Below are 19,919 nucleotides of genomic sequence, written 5' to 3'. Positions count from 1 at the left end.
CAGAACACTGTCAAAACCATCTTGATGGGTAATTAGGAATACTCTATCATTTCTGCTATCACTTAGCTGCTGCGCTCATGTCGTCTTTTGTGTGTGTGTGTGTGTGTGTGTGTGTGTGTGTGTGTGTGTGTGTGTGTGTGTGTGTGTGGTATCTGAGGACTGATGGAGAAGATGCTGCAGTGATATAAGTACATTTTATACAATGTATCCCCAGCTGGGTGGTGAACTTGGAGATAGAAGGATCTTGGCTGATCCCTTAAAGTCAGTCCAAAGCAATAAACTCTCACTGACTCTGGTGTGTGTGTGTGTGTGTGTGTGTGTGTGTGTGTGTGTGTGTGTGCGCGTGTGCGCGTGTGCGCGTGTGCGCGCATGCATCTTTCTGCGCACATGCAGCACTGTGTGTGTAACCTTGTGCTTGTTTTAAAGGGTAACATCAGTGTAAAGGCTTTTTGTGAGTGTCGCTGATGCACATCGCGTCCTGTATGACTTTGACCGCGCAGGCCTTGGAGCTTTACAGAGCACAGCGAGCCAGATAGATAGATTGAGCTTTAAACAGCTCTGCATATATACAGCAAAAAAAAAGAAAGAAAGTAAAGACGCTGGTTGGCGGGCTGTTTCTCCCCCTGTGATTTTAAACATTTAGAATTTTCCCATTAACCCTCATCACTCACAAGAAGACCTCAGCTAAAATGCCTACTTTTACACTTATGCCGTGAACAATTTTGCAATTTGTGCTGTTATTATCCTAATTTGCGTGAGTGAAAATGAGAGAAAGGGAGAGCACATTGTGTGCCCTTTGATTAAGTGGGATGTTTGAATGTGGGCCCTCCACCTTCAAGAGAGATTTGATACTTGAGGGGTTGAAGTGTTTTTGATGGAAACTCCATTAATGATTGATAACAGGAGGAGAGCGGTTAAAAATCTCCCTGCTCCAGCACCATCAATTATTAAAAGCTCTCTCCTTGCATTTTGGTGGCACATAAAATATCAGTCACCATCTTGAAATCTTGAGTTGATAATATCTGTCAAAGGAATTAGGGCTTTGTATTGATTCCTTAAAGCTCTCGGCTTGCATGTTGTGCATTTTGAAGGTGGCGCTTACAACTGATTGCAACAATTAGCATCAGTTTGTTGTTTGTTATCTTCTCTCATCAAAGGAAAGTGTTTCAAGACTTCTAAGACATGATTTATAAAATTCCCATTGATATTATCATAGGTTTATGTTTTATTAATTGAATGAAAATATGTCTAGGACAGAAATAGCTCTGCTGAGTTTAGATAATAGGTTAGATAGACGTTTTGAGAGAGCAGAGAAACAACAAACTGTGGCAAATAAACTTAAAGGGATAGTTTAGACTTTTTGAAGTGGAGAAGCAGACTGAAGTCTGACACATGAGCTAAGCAATGTACTGCTGTGGATGGGGACAAAACATATTTTAGCTGCCTAAAAAAAAGTCCCACCCTACAAATAAATCAGTATCAGTTGAAGTGTATGCTATATTGAAAGTATTTTCACTGTTTTACCTCTCAGTCAAACAGCCCGTTCTGATGGGAAAGCTGTTCGCGGCTTCATTTCCCCATCTGTGCGCTTGTCAAAGCCACCACACGCCATTGAGAAAAACAATAATTTTGTCTCACTGGACACACGAGCTGCTAGTCTACTGCTACTTTGGTCAGTTATTTAGTTTCTGTTATGTATGACTTTGGTGATTAAAAAAATCCCTTTAAATGCTAAAGTCACACAATAACACAAAAAAAATATTAATTATAAACTGTTTGAGGCAGCGGTAGACCAGCAGCTACCGCAGTGATACATAATGGTTTCTTTTTTTCTGTTGGAAATCACTGTCTGACTTTAAGGCAAAGCAGTAACAAAAAATCACAATGTAGTGTACACTTAAACAGACTTGATTTTGTTAGATGGGACTTTTTATAGGTGGCTAAAATAAGTTTTCTTGCTGACCGCTCCGCAGCAGAAGATTGCTTAGCTTCCCTGTCAGACTCCAGCCTGCTTCTCCAAACAGGGGGCGTGCAGACTGACATCTACTGTATGTAATATGCTGTCTATGGATAAGTGGTCCATACAACCTCACTTAAAAACAGATGAATCCTTTTAATATAACCTTTAACAGTTAATCTTTCCTGCAGCCTCAGGTGCATGCTAAAACATTGCTGCTCTCCTACATTAATCATGCAATGGTTGTGTGCCACACAATATCTAATTGAATGATTCAGCCCATCTTAATGCTGAGAATCTCTCTCTCACACACGTCACATGTCGAGTATGATGTTGAGTGGATGTTTGAAGTGATGCTGGAGATTCGTGTCAGCCAGTATATGAGTGCGTGTCAAGCGCAGCGGTGGAAGTTCTCCGGAGCCGAGTGCTGATTTGAGCCGCATCGAGACGAGCTGACAGGCCAGCGGGCTTCTCTGTGTCATCGCCAAGGTTCCCATCAACCCTTGCAGAGGGAATTCTCTCAGAAAGCACCGCTGTACTTCCACACAGAAGACCTGATTAAGTCTTTATACTGCATGTGGCGTCCAGCCAGTCTGCTCAAAGTGCTCCAAGGCTGCTTCAAGGCACGTGAGAGTAGATGTTTTTATGATGCTTCAATTGGTTGTGGAGCCTTTCTGAGGGTAATGATTATTGGCTCACATAAGCGCAAAAAAAAAAAGGCCTGGAAGCACTTCCATTTGACTATGCTGCTCTTTTTTGTGTCATCTGAGTGACACCCTCATTTACCGATGTCAATATTCAAGTTATTCATTGACTACAAATGGAGTCCTGCAGCACTGTATCTGCATTTTTTTCATCCCTTTCAGCAACAGCAACCTCAGTCACTTAAACTGAGCTCAGAAAAATGCTCCTGAAGATATGAAATGTACATAAAGATAAAAGGATGTAAAGACAGATGACAGTAAATGAGAAGAAACAACAGTAAAGTGATGGCTGCTCTTATCTGCACCCTGATCGGCATGCCGCGTCACAGCAGCGTGTGCTGCCCGTCTTGTGTCAACAGCCTGTGTATTTACATAAGCTGCTTCCCGTCGGCCACGGCTTCTGTCCTGAGAGCACCAGGAGCCGCAGTGGTGAGGCGGCGTGATTAGATTTACAGATGGAGATTAATGTGAACAGAGGTAATAGCACAAAGGCATAAATCACAAAGAAGAGGCTGGAAGAACTGCGCTTGACCTTTTGAATGGTGATAATGATACTGGAGTCAGATACGCTCCAACTGGGGCTGTAGCACCAGCTCGCCTAAGTTTAAAAAACACTGTCATAAATGCAGAATGAATGTGTGTGCGTGTGTGTGTGTGTGCGTGGAGGGGGTTAATAGACAGGGCGGTCAGTACTGGAGTGCATTTAGATGAAAGTGACAGCATGTATGAAGCTGTCAGAACATTACATGTGACAAAATGCACTCAGAGTCTGCACACGCACACACCACACACACACACACACACACACACACACACACACACACAGTGACAGGCTGATACCTGGCGCTCTGGCTTTTTCTTTAAGTGGGAAGTGAAACCTGTCTGTTTGTCGGTCTCCCTGTCTGTCCTCGCACCGCAGAGCATCAGCAGGGTTATTAGAAGAGTCCCATGGCTGCCACTGATAAGGCCTGTATGGGTGCTGCTGCTGCTGCTGCCACTGACAGCGCTGCCTTCCTGCCTGCGCGGCAAACACAAGTGGCCTGGCCGGGGATTACTGCCTGCTGCCATTTCTGCTGATGCCTTTCTTTATGTTATCCTCTCCAGTCAGATGTGCTGCATTTGAATAACTTGGCTGATGTTGTAGAAATGGAACTCCTCGAAATCTCCACCTGCATACAAACGAAGGCGTGCAGGACCAAACACTCACATTTAGACCATCCCGCTTTATTAGCCTCCCTGTCTCGCTCTTTTCTTTTCTCCTGCTAGTGGCCACAACTGGTTATTTACATGCTCTGTCACTTACTGGGAGGAGTGATGCTGATGGGTTAGGAGGCTCACTAATCCACTCTGCTGCTGTCATTAGAGAGAAGCAAACAGACTATTACCACCTCCTCCTCCTCTTTCTGCTCATCATAAGCCTGCCCGAACACCCCCCCCCCCCCAAACACACACACACACACGTGCACACTCACACACAGCTGTGATGGAGAGTGCCTCTTGTTTCTTTAGCGCTACTGAGTGGAGCCCTGCTTTGGTAATTGATCCTGTTTGGTACACGGGGAGGAGAGAGGGGGAGAGAGAGAGAGGGGGAGGCCCTAAGTGTTGTCAGTTTGCTGCATTAATTTTTCAACCGTGGCCAGTGAGGCTGGAGGGACGGAGGAGGGGCCCACCGCAGAGCTCGCTCAGAGGAACCGTGCTGTACCTAATGCTGCTTTGTCTGCTGTTTAGTGGTGCTCACTCTAAAATAAGTCCCCTTCTGTGAGACTCAGTTATGATTCAACTGATTCGTCGACTCAGCCTCCCGCTGATGACATATTTTGTTTTTCTCCATCTCTTTCTTTCGCCGCTCAAAAATAGCCTTCTGGTTGTTGTGTGACTTGTGCCTCTTTGTCTGGGTGTTAATGCCCTCTCATGGCGTACAGTATGTGCGGCTGATAATAGACAGACCTCACTCTGTGCTTTTTGATCCCAGCTCTGGGCTCTGGTCGCTGACTCACTGATGATGTCAGCTGAGACGGGGGGCCGAGCAGAAACACTCATTTTTTCGCTTGCGTTTTGGCCGCTGTAGTAGAAAATGCTATTATTACTTCTGTGTTCTTCACAGTTCTCCTCCATGTTCTGTGTCAAAATACTCCTGTCCTATAATTAGTACCAATGTTTTCACAATGACGGTCAGCAGTCAGAAAGGATACTGCTGAGTGATTTCCATGTCCGTCAGAACCACGATAGCAAACACTTCCGTGAGTCATTATTAAGAGGTGCTTGCAGCCACAGAGGACGTCACTGCTGACATTTGTTGCAGATATGAGTCATAATGTCTTGCTTTTATTTAATACTTCCTAAGCAATTTGTCTGTGACACATTTCATTTAGCATCTCTAATGCTCGGATTATGCTGGAAGATGTAAAGTAGCCGCGCAGCAGCTCACAGCTCCGCGCAGATGTCATGCAAAGTATCTAAAAATGCTTTGTGATGATGTATGTATAGCACATCACTGTGGGAGAGAAGTGCCTGGAGGCTACGCAGGAGTTAAGTCATGATCGCTGGAGTTACAGTACCCACAGTACAGGAAGCTACTAGTCAGGATGGGTCACAGGCAGAGTAAAGATCTTCCCTCAGGGATTATAACAACTTTACTTTCACTTTGTCACATTTTAATCTAAAGATCACTTCAAGACAACAGTCCGCAGATGTATGTAGTCCTGAAAGTTAGTTTCAAAAGTTTTCTGTCAACACCAACGCATGCTAACATACAATTCACATTGTTTTCTAAAAGTGAGGCGTCTGCTCTGGTATCACAAACAATAGAAACATAGTCAAATGAGGCATCAGGTGATTCAGTATTGCCCTTTCACTAAAGTTACAAGGTCTGCAATGTCAATTAAATACAGGCTACCTGTATTGTGTCATGGCTAGATTTAACGTTAAATAATTGTCTAAATTGTCTTAATTCTTAGATGTCTCAGATACTTGGTCAGTACACCTCCATGTAGTATCCTTTGTACACTACTTACTTTCGTACATGATTTTCAATGGTGTAGTATTGTCTTAAATTGAACACATTGTCCTCTTATGGATATGACAAACACACCATTTCATCTCGAATTTGTCTTCTTAATGGCAAGTTATAATCCGGATGGAGCATTACCGCCAACATTTGACCGCTGACTTGGTTACAGTAGAAGAAGGAGGTGATGCCTGGCTCTGATGGCCGGCCCCCCAGCTGCTCTTTGGTGTTACAATGTAAAAGTACTAAAATAGAATCTCGAAAACAGCTATATATATATATATATATATATATATATATAAAAAAGGCACTTCATTTTTGGGTAAATAATCTCATTTATTTATTCTTTAAAAATAGGCAATCTAATGGACTGGCACATATTGACTCTGGGTCTTTATCAGGGTCTGAGAAACACTGATTAGACTAAATTATGTTCCAATTTCTGCAGATTTTTCCCTTGTGTCAGCTGCTGTTTTCACAAGCTTGGTGGTCCCTCCTCTTCCTCTTTGTAGCCAACATGGCACAACATGCATGTGCTGAAAAACAAAGAAAAGAAAAGTTTTCTGAGGAAAATGACATACCAACAAAGTGATGATATTGTTGCCTAATATCACTCTGCTTATTATTGTTGTGTGTGTTTTACTCTTTGAACCGGACCATTTCACCTCAACATGACGACATACCCAGACTCACAAAAGGCAGGGCAGGGCTTGAGATGCACTGTGTGATTTACAGCCTTTGTCAGGTCACACAGGTGAGAGTCCTTTCTTTACCTCCCTCTGTTTTGTCCCATCTAACAGGTGTGTTTTCTCTCTCGGGTCTGATTCCTCTCCACCACCCGCCAGCTTAGCTAGCCAGGACAGGCCTTCCTCCACTCCAAAACCATGATTGCATTCTTGAGCTATTCCACCCCCTCCTTCAGAACAAGAGCCCTCCGCATCTCTCTCCCTTTCAAGTAGAGGCTGCCGGCCGCGTTTCCCCTTTGAAGATGTAATCTTGGAAAACACAGAGACATCTCCGGGATTATCTCAAATGTCTTCAGTATGTCAACAGCCTAGCCCCGTTGCTGTTGAGGTTGTCGAGCAGCGCTGGCTGTTTAAGGGGTCGGCTGTGATGACAGCCAAGGAAAATGCCTCATCGCAGAGGTAATCACAGGGTCAACTCCGCCGACTCCATTCAGGGCCAAACTCCCACTGTTAAAACTGGATGATAACAGACACAATGAATGATGTATTTCCCCATGTGGCGAGGCTGTGTTTACAACTGGAGGCAACGGCAGGCGGTGGAGTGCTCAATAACAGATGGCGCTGGTAGGTGAGGTTCATTTATGTCATGGCATTTTCCAAAATGTTATGAAAATCTGAACGGTGCAACACCTTAACTAAGCATACACAATAAGATGAGAAGCATCGTTGAGCAGTCACAAGAGGGAGAGTTACTATACAGCAAATTAGAGGCACATAAGTGGGCGCTCCTTGAAAAGGATCTTGACTTTGTAATCATATCAGATGTTATCGGGAGGAGATTTTAGGAAGGGTAAGTGCTTGGAAACTAAATCAGAGAGAAGCTGCCTAGGGAACACGTTGTTATCATAATTACCTGCTGAGCGATGACTGCAGAACCGGTGTTGATGTTGACGCCGAGCCGCCCTCTTCTCTCTCCGACAAGGCTGTCTTGTGTGGGCTGCTGCCTGCTTCGACATCTCTTTGTGCTCTGTTCCTATGAGTGTTTTCTTTCTTTTTTTTGTTCTCAGCCAGGAACACACACTGCAGGCCAAAAAAACGTAAATATTGTTTTGGTGAGATGTGGCTCTCAGATTCAGGACGGACTTGCGTCAGAGTGTACGTGCGCTGTGGCGGGCGCTGGCGTGCTCTGGGGTTGCTCCCGGGAGCTGAGGCGAGCCAGAGACCTCATCTCCTCCGTTTTCAAACAACAAGCACACCTGCCTGCTTGAGCTTTTTTATTACAAGTGATGAGTTTGAATGAAATGCGGCCCTCAGCATCCTCACTGCTGGCGTTTAAACAGGAGGAAATAACGGATGATGATATCAGAGCGTCAGAGAGTGAAGGAGAGGGAGAGACCACTCAAGGAGGAGAAACACTTGACCTGTTTGTTTTGGGAAAATGGTATTCCTCTGCTAATTTCCTCCTGATAAGTATCTGACAGCTCATAGTAAAGTGTTTTATCTTGGCTGGAGGGAAATGGCTTCTCTCACTCACAGCGCCAATCGATTTCAGAGACTCTGCTGCTTTAAATTGCATTCTCTGGTCTTTAGAGTTCTTCTATTTGCATAGAGGTAATCAATTACATATATTAGCTTACCGCTTTTAGCTTAACATGGACTTTCTTCTCCCCTCTCTCCCTCCCGCTTGCTTCTCCTTACCTCTCCAGACGCTGCTGCAAATTTTTGCTCTTTCCTCCTCCACCTAACATCATTGACTGCTGTTTGCCGTGTTGGGGGGCATTGATTTTTACTGCTCTGCCTCTCTCTCTGGTTTAACAGTTGATGAGTTGTGTTAAGATGCCCTGGGACAGCCCTGCCTGTTTTAAGGAGATGAGGTTGGCTTTTATAGCTCCTCTGCTTCCTCAACCTCGGATGATAAGGTGTGTGTGTGTGTGTGGATATATAATGTGTGCACGTGTGAGTGTGTGCAGCCGCTTGAGAGTCGGATTCCCCCCCGGAAGCTAAAGTAAACGTTGTGGTGTTAAGGGCTTTTAACAGGAAAACTTGGGCTTTGTCATCTCCAGCATTTGAATCACTTTAAAGGCTTTGCACAGAAAATTGGTTTATCGCAGTCAATGAACAGCCACATCATCAGATACGATTACCAGGATTGAAGTGTTAAGAGAGTAAGCTCGATTATGAAACAGGAGACGAGTGGCTCGAGTGTAGAGTTGACACAGAGTTTAGATCCAAAGGTGACAGGAGTTTTTTAGTCTTCCAGAAGCACCTATAACCCCACACACACTCAGAAGTCATGGATACAGACACAAACCTCATTTAACACGATTAGTTTCTTTGAGGATTTTACCGCAGCCTCTTATATCCGGGATGAAAGAGTTCACACTTCTGACAGGGAAGGGAAAAAAAAGAGCTGGAGTCTGCAGAAGCTCGTACGAAGCACTCTGCTTTTCACTGCAATATTCACCACATTATTAAGGAACACATTGCTTTGTGCTGTGTTGCTCTCAACACCATCTGTAGTGTGCCGCTCAAGTGGTAGCAATTTTCTTGTAGTCTCGTGTCTCTCATGCAGTATTACAAGTGAAACTCGATTGCAGATCTCCGCTCGATGTTCTAGTGCATTTAGTTTCTCATAAACGTTTGCATTCTTGGGTGATTGCTCCCCGGCAGTTTCCGAAACGCACTGCCATCTCAGTATTTAGCTCTCACTCGCACTCTTTGGCTTTGTAGCCTGATGTCATTTCAGTATGAGAAAAAATATTTGCCCAGTTGTGCTCTTAAACTTGAATCCAGTCCTCAGCTTTGATAAAACCATGTTGTTGTTATTAGACAGATAAACATAAACTCTCTAGTATTTTTGCTAAATGATGACGAAGTATGTTCTGAAATGAATTAAACCAACTGATAATGAGTTTTAATATAAAAATTGAATTTTGGAACTTTATGTATGGCCATCTTAACAACGTGATATTGTAATCTTTCACTTAAAACCATAACCTTTACACACTCACCACACAGACGTTTTTAAGAGGGTCCATTGCGTGTTATAGCTGGGTAATATCAACCTAATAGGCTTACCTGTCAGCACTGTACGGGATGTAGAGCCTGTAAATCACATTTGTCTGCGACACCTGCTCGCCTCCCTGCGTATTTATGGGTTTCTTCTCCGCCCTGTCCTCTTCTTTTTGGCCTCAGTCCAAAATCAACCCCCTCTTCCCACAGTATGTTCGTCAGTATGCTCCCCTCTTCTCGTGGATTAAATGAACGAGCAGGTGTTAAGATGTATGGGGGGCCCCATTCCACCCATACGCCACTCCTGTTTAAACCATCCGCATATTGTTCTCGAACAGATATTTCAGAGTTAGCCTTGAGAAGAAAAACATTTTTTTTCTTAACTTTCATATTTAAGACATGATTTATTTATTTTATTTTTTTTTCATTTTAAAAATTTAGTGTGAACTTGAGCTGCGATTGTTTATTGAATAATTTATTAGAAGACAACTCTTAAAATAATTGCCAGCTAATTTGGTAATCAATTAACCACTGTGGGACTTTTTTAAAGATAAAAAAAAAAAGATTAAAGTTTCTCAGATTCCAGATTCTTAAATGTGAATATTTTCTAGTTTATTTTCTCCTCTATGAGTATGTTTGGGTATTTGTTGACATCATCTTTCGTTTATCAACATTTATCACCATTTTCTGATATTTTATAAACCAAACGACAAATTAATAATCCGTTTGAGTTTGAACACCTGTCATGTGGAAATGCACTTGGTTTGACACTATTTCTTGAGTCCCTTTTTGTAGTCGTTCCCTCGAGTATTACTGATATGAAATCTCTTTTACTTTCCCATATTTTTATGTAAATGGTTGCATCCCACTGGCCAAAATTTCCTCGACTCTGATTAGAAGTGCCAAGATATACTGTACCTCTTGGAAAATGGCCACGAGGGCAGCCTGAAGCAGAGGAAGCTTGTTTGTACCAGTGGTAGAGATTGGAAGTGATGAAACAATGGGAGAGAAAAGAGAGTAGTGCGTCTTCCTGGGGGACTATCTTTGCCATTAGACTTAAAGATAAAGACCGAAATCAATAAAATTGTTAGTTGCGGTTACTGTTGTCGTGTGCAGCGTAGCTGCGGAGTCAGGTGACACTTCTCTGTGGCTCTTTCATTACAAGTGACCTCTTTTTTTGTTACATTTAGTCATTTGATTTAAGTTTGATTTGGAATTTAAAAACACAACAACTCAAAGGGATATCATGAGACAAAAATCCCAGAAGATAAAACTTAAAAAAAAACACGTAAAACAAAATTTCCAATGTGGTCCTTGATGGAAACAACAACAGCAAAGATTAATGGAATAATCAATAAGTTGTCAACTATTAAATTATTTGCCAAGTAATTTGAATATTGATCAGTATTTTTATAAGAAACAAAAGTCAAGATACTTTTATTTCAGCCTCTTATGTAAATGTTTTATTGTTTCTTTTCTCCTCGATGACAGTAAACTATGACATTTGGGTTTTGGACAAAACAAACAACATATGACAACATCATCTAAGGCTTTGTAAGTCTGGGAAACTCTGATTGGCATTTTTCACCATTTAATGTCATTTTCTAGACCAAACAACTAATCAAATATTTGAGAAAATCAATGACAGATTAATCAAACAATGAAAATAATTTTTAGTTGCAGCTCTACAATATATGGAAACAAACAATATGAATCCGCTAGTCCCCCTAACAGCTCCAGACCCGTGGTTCAGACTCCCTCCATAAAATGTGAACCATCAACATTTCCCACAAAGCCCCCTTAACTTTTGTTTCATAAATTGTCTTTGCAGTGGCTGGTTGTCCATGAGGAGACCCCGATATTAAAAAATGAGCTTATTTCTTGCTCTTGTGTTGGAACTAAGTTGGCTTCTAACCATGTTAATTTGTTAGGTTGTCCACCGACCACCGGGCTGGCGGTTCGTAGCCTCCTTCAGTCGACACGTTATAGTATATTTGGGCAAGATACTGAAACCCAAACCGCTCTTGATGGCTGTTCCATCGGTGTGTGAATGCATGAGTGTTTCAAAAACTAAGTAGCAGGTGGCACCTTGTACGGTAGCCTTGGCCACCAGTGTATGAATGTGTGTGTGTGAATAGGAGAATGTGACTCGTAGCGGGAAAGCACTTTGAGTGGTTGAACATCTAGAAAGATCTAGAAGTGCCATCCAAGTGCAGGTCCATTTACCAGTTCGATTCAGTATGAAAAAAGGGGTGTAAAATATATAAACATAACAACAAAGACATAACATTTGCAATTTTAGATATGATATGTAGCTGCAGTTTCCTCCCCCAGTGCCACTTTGGTCTAGAATGACTTATTTGACACAGGTTTGCATTCACTTTAGCAGTCTTATCAGCTGTTAGTGTCAAACATATTTAGAATGTATTTTCATATATCCTGTATGTGACAATACAATTTAAGTCATGGGATTTAAAGTAAAGAGTCTACAGCAGTGCCAGAGGCAGAAAGCAGGGGCTTAGAGGTTAATGCTAACATCAGCATGCTGACATGCTCACAGTGACAACGCTAACACACTGATATTGACCTGGTTCACCATCTCTTGTTAGTCGTTCATGAAATAAGGTATTGGACAAATAGAATTTTTCACCTGATGATGCTGCTAGAATTGGCAGAAAAGTCTTATAAAGGGAACAGAGAGTAAGAATAAGGGTTGTGTAATATGCAGGCTAATGTGGTATTTCATCACAGTATTCATGATGAAACCTACACCAATTGAGCTGAAGTGCGTGGCAGATGTCTGGAGACAGAATGGCAGTGTACTGGTAGGCTAATCCTGAAACCTGTGTATGTGTGTTCTGGGCCTATGCTGGATTTGTATCAGCCTGTAAAGGGTGCAGCGAAGCAGTGAGGAGAGACTAAGAGAGGTGTATTAAGGCAGTGAATCTCGCCGCTGTGTGTGTAATGGACTCAGGATGAGGGCTGACCAAGCGCCAGGCTGCTGATAACCTTTAGGAAGGACATTGTTCCTATGCAGTTGGGGGGGGGGTCGGGGGGGGGGGGGGTATACAGGACTGCTGCAGTATACAGGCACGGCACTGTGATAGGTGGTGCAGTTGTTCATTGGTTCATTGGCTCTCCGGCAGGGTTAGGAGGTAGAGTAAATGGGGCAGTATAGCAAACTCCCTCATGGCTTCCTGCATACATTTTTCAACACTGGGGTGTATTTCTCTGTGAGACATTTGTCCTCTGTCTGAACCAGGCTCTCCCTGGCATTCCATTAAAAGAAATTTAACAGCCTTTTCTTCTGTCTTCCTTCCCCTCAGATCACCGCTTAAGGAGGGGGTCAGCGAAGGACCGTGCGTGAGGAATATATGAAGGGTGGGGTGGGGGAGGGGGCGGCCACCACAGCGGCAGTACCATTGAGGTCAGAGTTCATGCAGGTAAACAGATTTTTCTTTTAATCCACAGCTCAATGTTTTTGCACGCTTCTTGGTTTAGTCCGGGGCTTTTTTTTCCGACACGGAGCAGACTTGGCACGCAAAGGCAAAGTGAGGGAGTAGTGTAGCTGGTTTTGATTGGACCCTCCTGGGCTGGTGGCCGGGGAGGAACTGGGAACTGAGCAGCCTGCAGCTGCTGTTTATGAGGAGTGTGCAGGATCTTATTTGGCTCCATTCTAAAAAACCCAGCCAGTCCCCGCCGAGAAGCCTGTGGCCAGTGTCAATACTTGGAGAATTGAACAAAAATCATGATGATTCAAGAACCATTTGTTTCCAAAGAACTTAATTTTTCAGTTTTATACAGAGGGTAGAGGCAGGACTGGGAGTAGGGAGAAAGATTCATGTGTTTATGCAGATATCTGGTGACATAAAGTGAATGCAAGTGTAGATTTAGTGGATTTTTTAGACTATAGTCATTTTTACACAGACATCACACTATATGGCTACTACGAAGTCACTTCTTTATGCCCTATTTGCATTTTTTCATAGAAACAGACGACAGCGGCATCATACCAATCAAGTGTGTGATCAAAGAAAGCCTGCCGGCATCGTGGAACCAAAAGAGGCGTGATGTTTAACACAAGAGCGTAGGTCTCACTGTGATATAAGACATTGGTAGCGCTTCCTAAACAATAGCAAATCTGTAGCGATGAAAATCATTTACCTGCTTTGTTATATGGCAGCTCATCTCGTCCTCTGCGCGGATGGTAAGGAGCTCTTCAGTCTCAAACGTCCCACCTGTCCTGCCCATCGTCCAGCCCATCGCATTATGCCAGCTGTCCTGTTAATACAGACCCCACTTTGGCACTGGTTCTACAGTACCTCCTGTGGCGACTCAAAGGAGATAATACTTTTTTTTCCCAGTTTTTGATAATTTTCTAATGATGCTCCCCCTGTTTAGAACTATTTTTCTTAATCTTCTTTTACTATTTTTTTTGCAATTTGTGGGATTTTTCTTGCCAGGTTGATCCTGGCCTTTTGTCAGGTTTTAAAGATTGAATTAAAGCTGCAAGCAGCGATGAACGGGCCCTCACACCTCGACATATGTCGGGGGTTCTGGCGGGAATGAAAGCTGTCAAAGGGGAGGAGCCAGCCTGTGTGACTTTCTAGGCTGCTTGTTAGCTGTGTGAGATGTGACAGCAGCAGGAGCTTTTTTCTGTTTTTGTTTGTTTTTTGTAGAGTTTAATGTGTCACAATAGTTTTATAATATTGAATATCAGCACTATACCAATGAAAGGTGATACTTGAGGAGATTATTGTGGTTCAAATTGAAGTGTCTAGAGCAGGAACACTTTTTCTCATGGCGCTGAACAAGAAAAGTTAGTCATCTTTGCATAGCCCCAAAGTGGTGCAAAAATCTGCCACCTAGCCCCAGTTCTGCACTCTCTTTTGCTGTTCCTCCAGTATACTTTGCTACCAGGGATTAAGGAGGATTGGGGTGGGGTGGGGAGGGTTGTGGTGCGGTTGGGGGCAGATCCAGGAAGTAAATAAATAAATAAAATGCTGGTTAATCTTCCTTAGTGCCGTGTGTGTGAACACTGAGCAATGGCACTGCCGGGGAACATCTGCCTCTTACACAAACAGACACACACACACACACACACACGTATATGACAGTCAGACAGACATAGATACTGTACACACATGCCCGACTAGCATGGATCAGCCAAAGCGATAAGCACACGGACGTCAGAGCACGGAAAGCGACAGGTTTAACACACATACACTACCCAAATACACACGCGCCGACCATCGGCAGAGTGACAAGTAATGCACAGTGAAAGAAAGAGAGAAGCTGCCAACCGACAGAACAGAGCCGCAAAAATGTGACAGCACACGACTGCAGACACATGAAAGTATAGGAAGACAAATTTTGCAGCGTTTCTCTGTTGCTGTCGTGCTGTATTCAGCCCGCCTGGTATCCGTTGGACTCGTATCTGTTCTTTTTTCTCCTCCTCCTCTCACATTAACACATACACAGCGCACCAACAGTTGATCAAACAACTGTGCAATTGAGGCAGAATTTGGCCAGACAGCCAGCCAGGATGAGTAATGCAGAGCTCCTCTGGCTTAATTTGTTTAGAAAGCCTATCATCGCTGCAAACATGTTACAGACTGTTGCCGTTTACAGAGGAGTTTTTTCCCCTGCAGCTTTAATTGGATGCATTTTTAATGTTAGCGCCACATAGTGTGACCACTGTTGACACTGAACACTGTGGCTGTTGTGAGGCCATGCAGTTGAGATTGAGGAGAGAGGAAGAGTGTGTGTGTTTGTCTGAGTGTGTAATAGTTGGGTGGATTCCCTCAGTGTGTTGTGTCCGCACTAAAGGTGAAATTTATAGCTCTGTGTTAAAGGGTCACGGCTTAGTTATGAAGCTGACGCACGTAACCTTTGTAGCTATGCTGGAGCTGTTTACCTGTGTACAGCCGGACGCCTGTCTGCGGTAGTTCATCCTAAAAAAGCAAAACATATTTTTTCCCCCCGACTTTCGTCTTGTGTCCACACTTATCTGTCTTTTTGCTTTTTGAAAGATGATGTCCAGAGTAGATAAATCATAAATCACCAGCCATGAGAGGAAAAAAAATGAGTTTTTGGTAAACAATGGCGTAAATATTGCCCAGACATGATCAGGTGCTGAGGAGCACTGAGGTTAAGAGAAAAACATGTTGCCTCTAACCCCGCCAACTATTTTTATGAAGGATTTATTGTTTCAGTCATTTGTCAAGCAAAAACATCAAACATTTGCTGGTTCAAGCTTCTTAAATGGGAGAATTTCCTGCTTTTCTTTGTCATTTATGATACTAAAAGATTTTTTTTGGTGTTTTGGACAGTTGGTTGGACAAAAAAAGCAAATCGAAGATGTTAATTTGGTTTCTTTTTCTTTAACTTGTGCATGTCGCTTTTTTATCATTCTGTGTTCCCTCTCTAAATTGGGTAGTTTTTGTGGATACCTGAATCCAGTACAAGAAATGCTCTTGTTTTCCACAGCAACAGTTTACACATTGATGCAGTTTGATTTGCAGCGTGGATAATCCCGTTCTGCTGCTCCGTTTGTGCCCTAGGTACGCTCCGTGCTCCAGGATTTAAAAATTAAAAATTCCAACACACACTGATGAAAGACAAAACACAATAAACCATAACAAAAGTGCTCAGATGCTTTGCTGTCAATAGAAGATTTGGATAAGATCAAAAATCACAATATGACACTAAATAATAAATGTGCAAATGTAGGTAGGTAGGTAGATTTCGTAAATTTACCAGCCACGGTGGCAGGTGGACCAGAAAGTTCATTTCCAACCTTGGTTGCAGCCCTACTGCGTTTTCTCTCATTTTAGATTTTGCCGATCATTTGATACAGGCGTTGTTTCCTCGCATATCCTTTGCTTATGTAGAGTGTTTTACAAATTGTGACGCAGTGGACGCAGTCTGAGTGTTAGGCTCTTTTTGGTGTGCTGACTGTGCCTTGTGCCACATGGCATTCCTAGATAAAGCAAAGGATGTCAGAGCTCTTAGGGATTAGTTCACTCCTAGGGAATTAACATCCCATTCCCAGCCTTCTTTTTCATTCTTGAGTGTTTCTTTCACTCCATTTTGTTTCCTGCGCCCTCTATTTTGTCGTTCCTCCCCACTTTCCATCTTTTTCCTTCTCCATGTTTAAGGTTTTCTTGGGTTAATGTGTTCATGTGATTGACAGAGGGGCAGAACTCCTCTATGTGGATGCAGATATTATACTATATGAGAGACAATAAGAGACTAATCAAGACTCTGATTCTCTAAGGAGTTTCACCTCAGGGTGCTGCAGCTTAGGAGCGTGTGATGATATTCAAAAGACAGGAACGAGTATTTTTATCCTCGCCGGAGATATTTATTGTGGTTATTGTCTTAACGGCCCATTTTTCACATACACAAGCTGGCCTTTTTTGGATTGTGTGCTGCAAGAGGCATCTCACAAACAAGCAGAGGTATAAAGTGGTGAGAGTGGGAGGATGAGAGAGAACATTGTCTTCTCTTTTCCAGCTCAGGGACAGAGCAGAACAGGTTGTGTGAGGATACTTGCTATCCTTAACAACGTCTAACACCGCCTCAGGGCCACCAATACTTCTGTGATGCAGCAGAGAGTTTTGTTGTTAAAGAGGGGTCGGAATATTTGCAACACATTCCTCGGCGTCAGATGGCATTCCTGGTACACTATAATTACCAGAGTAACACTTTCACTTGGACATGTTTAAACACAATTAATACAATAACTTTTGCTAATGTCTTAAATGGGTTTCTTTAATAGATTTCGATAACCTTTTGACACAACTGTGACTCATTAAACCTAATAATACCTACATGGTTTCAATATGGAGTTAAAATAGATCAGGACGCATCAACAACAAGTGTTTTCTAGCTTTGTTTTCTTGCTTTTTCACTTTGTGTCAAGGTAAATTCAGGTTTTATGCAACTTGGGAGTTATTCTTGGCCACCTCTCCTCTGATTGTAGCGATAAAAATAGTTAATATTTACATTGTACAGCTGAGATCTGGGCGACATTGCAAAACTGAAGTCACATGGGGCAAGAAACAGGAGCGACTGGATGATCATACAGGTTGTAAATAAACCCTCAGGCTAACCAAACGTATTTGGAAGACAAAGCAAAGGTGAAAAGGTCAAATTATTCGAAGTGTCTGGATTCTGGTTCAACTTTGACTTCGCTTCCTGTGCAATGACAGATTACTGTCAATATTTCAGTTGCACTGCCCCGTCTGACTTAGTGTTGTTGATGATCCCAGATCTCAGCAGACGGGGAGAAAGTTATAATAACTAAAGACGCACCAATTGTAATATTCTTGACTGATTCCGAATTGCTGTTTTGGCAAGTCTGGCCTGCTGATTCCAATTTTGGCCGGTACTTATTTTCTTTCTCGCTAAGAGCTATAATAGACAGCACACACAAACATTTTTGTAACTTTTCACTTATGAAAATTAGAGTTATGTTATGTTCATAATAAAACATTAACTATTAGATTAGGTTTACCTTGTTTTCCAAAACTGCCCCAGGTTACAGGATCAAACAAATGTCAAAATCAAAAAGAGTTCCCCCATTCCTGGACAGAGTTTTTCTTTGTGTTTTTTTTTTTTACAAATAAACTCCAACTGTAAAACTAATTTCAGTATATCCCACTTTATCTAATGTGTTTTACTTTCCCACAAGGCAGCAGGTGCGACAGAGCTACATATGCTCAAATGTATTATTTACATATCAGAGAGGAAGAATCAGAGAAAACAGTATTTCATATAGTGTATGTAGGCCTATTATAGAGAGTCAGCTATTTATTATCTAGCTATACTTATCTATTTATCTAATTATTTATACAAAATATTTATGAATCAATATTTATTTACAAGAATGTAAAGGTGTATGTGTGCAGTATGTATAAACTCTCACTCATGCAGCGAGCAGCGTCTTCTCACCTCCTGCGTGCCCATACTGTGTGCACGGTGCAAGAGGAGAAGAGCGACCCCGCAGTGCTGGCAGCAGAGCCGTCACTGCCATTACTCTGAGCAGCTTGCATAGGAATGAATTACAGCTTTTTTTCCCTGATGGTCTGAATAAGTCACCAAATTTGTTTCGTTTTAGAAATAAAGTTCCTAAGAATGTCAGTATTTGACAACCTGAGAAGGGCTCGCAGCAGCTGTGACAGCTGTGGGCGTAGTTGGATACTGACTGTGCACACGATGTGAATCATTGTGCGATTCATGCATTCGATCATATCCGTTCCATGTCAGACTGACCGGTTGTCAACAGTCTTGGCTGATAAAGCTAAAAATCGGCCGATACCTATCACCAGCCGATTGATCGGTGCATAACAAATAAAAAATTTTGCCAAAACTACACAAATAACGTTTTGATAAACCAGAATTTTCCTGCAAATATCTCGAAAGTTGATGCAAACTGAAATGACATCACTCCGGTAGGCCGCCATCTTTTTGCACCAGTCGGTCCATGATGTTATCCATCATCGGGACTCTCTCTGTCTGCCGTCGTCAATTACCCAGAGGAAAACAACATTAGAGGCCTGAATGGGACATGGAGCCGTGGCAGGCCTGACATGGCTGTGTTATATGATTACACAACCTGTTGGCTGTCCGCCTGTCAAGTGTCTCCCGGTCCTGATGAATGGCTGTAATATGCCACGCATCACAACACGCCACGCCACACACTCATTAATGGCTTCTCATAATGCCGGGGACGTTCCTCCAATGCCGCGGCAGGATTCCCAGAGAGAGGGAGAGGGGTGAGAGAGGAGGTGGTAGCCGTAGAGTGAGAGTGAGAAATGGCGTTCATGAATACTCCAACCTTGTTTCCGTGTCGCCATTCAAGGCGGTAAACAAAAGAAACATGCTGTCCTCATTTGAATAATTTCACAAATGGTGTGGCAAGACGCCAGCATCGCACTCACACGTAACTCTGAGTGAATGAACGAAGGATGACAGGAACAGGATGAGAAAACAAATCAAAGGGAGATGTAAGAATTATTATTTTTAAAAGTGCGACACATATGCTTCTCAATTAGATACGTAGTCGTCCATCTGTGGCCTATTTGCATAGATTATCAGAAATGTGTGCAATGCGGCATGCACGCCAGTGTGTGGGAACATTACAATAGGGATGCTTGAAGAAAGGAGATTGAATCGGTCGTGTGTCGGATGCCATCTGAAGCTTAGCTGATTGCTCTTTCTCTCAGTGAATTAGGAGGCACGCTACCCAAGATCCTCCAAACTACTCGACTCTTGGCTATAACAAACAGATTTGATTCTCATAGTGACACTGCTCTCTTTGAATTAAATGGCTGAAAATAGTTTTGAATGAGCTATTTTCTAAGAACTCTATGGTGGGAGATGCTGTGCACAAGTGGCTTTGTGGCAACAGAGTAGTTTTCTACAAAATGTACCGGCCATGTAGAGGTTATCTAAAACCTACATGACCCTAAGCCACATTAGCTGGTGGTATTTATGGCTCTGTCAGACTTTTAGTGCGCAATGCCTTCTGGGAAGCATCCGCCACA

The 19,919-nt window shown here is 42.8% G+C and overlaps 1 protein-coding gene across 4 annotated transcripts in view; it reads left to right on the top strand.

Annotated features, from left to right (window-relative positions):
- Nucleotides 1-19,919, top strand: part of zmiz1a (zinc finger, MIZ-type containing 1a) — a 127,023-nt gene that overhangs the window by 15,764 nt on the left and 91,340 nt on the right. For 3 of the 4 annotated variants that reach the window (XM_042501727.1, XM_042501728.1, XM_042501724.1), the window contains exon 2: nucleotides 12,693-12,809. The exons of the other annotated variant lie outside the window; for it this stretch is intronic. The gene's annotated coding sequence lies outside the window, so the exon portion shown is untranslated. The remainder of the gene's footprint in view (nucleotides 1-12,692; nucleotides 12,810-19,919) is intronic. 4 annotated transcript variants of the gene reach the window in all.

This window comes from Plectropomus leopardus, chromosome 15, assembly GCF_008729295.1.
Source record: "Plectropomus leopardus isolate mb chromosome 15, YSFRI_Pleo_2.0, whole genome shotgun sequence".
In the NCBI taxonomy this organism is placed as follows: domain Eukaryota; kingdom Metazoa; phylum Chordata; class Actinopteri; order Perciformes; family Serranidae; genus Plectropomus; species Plectropomus leopardus.
This window is presented reverse-complemented; position numbering and strand designations above follow the sequence as displayed.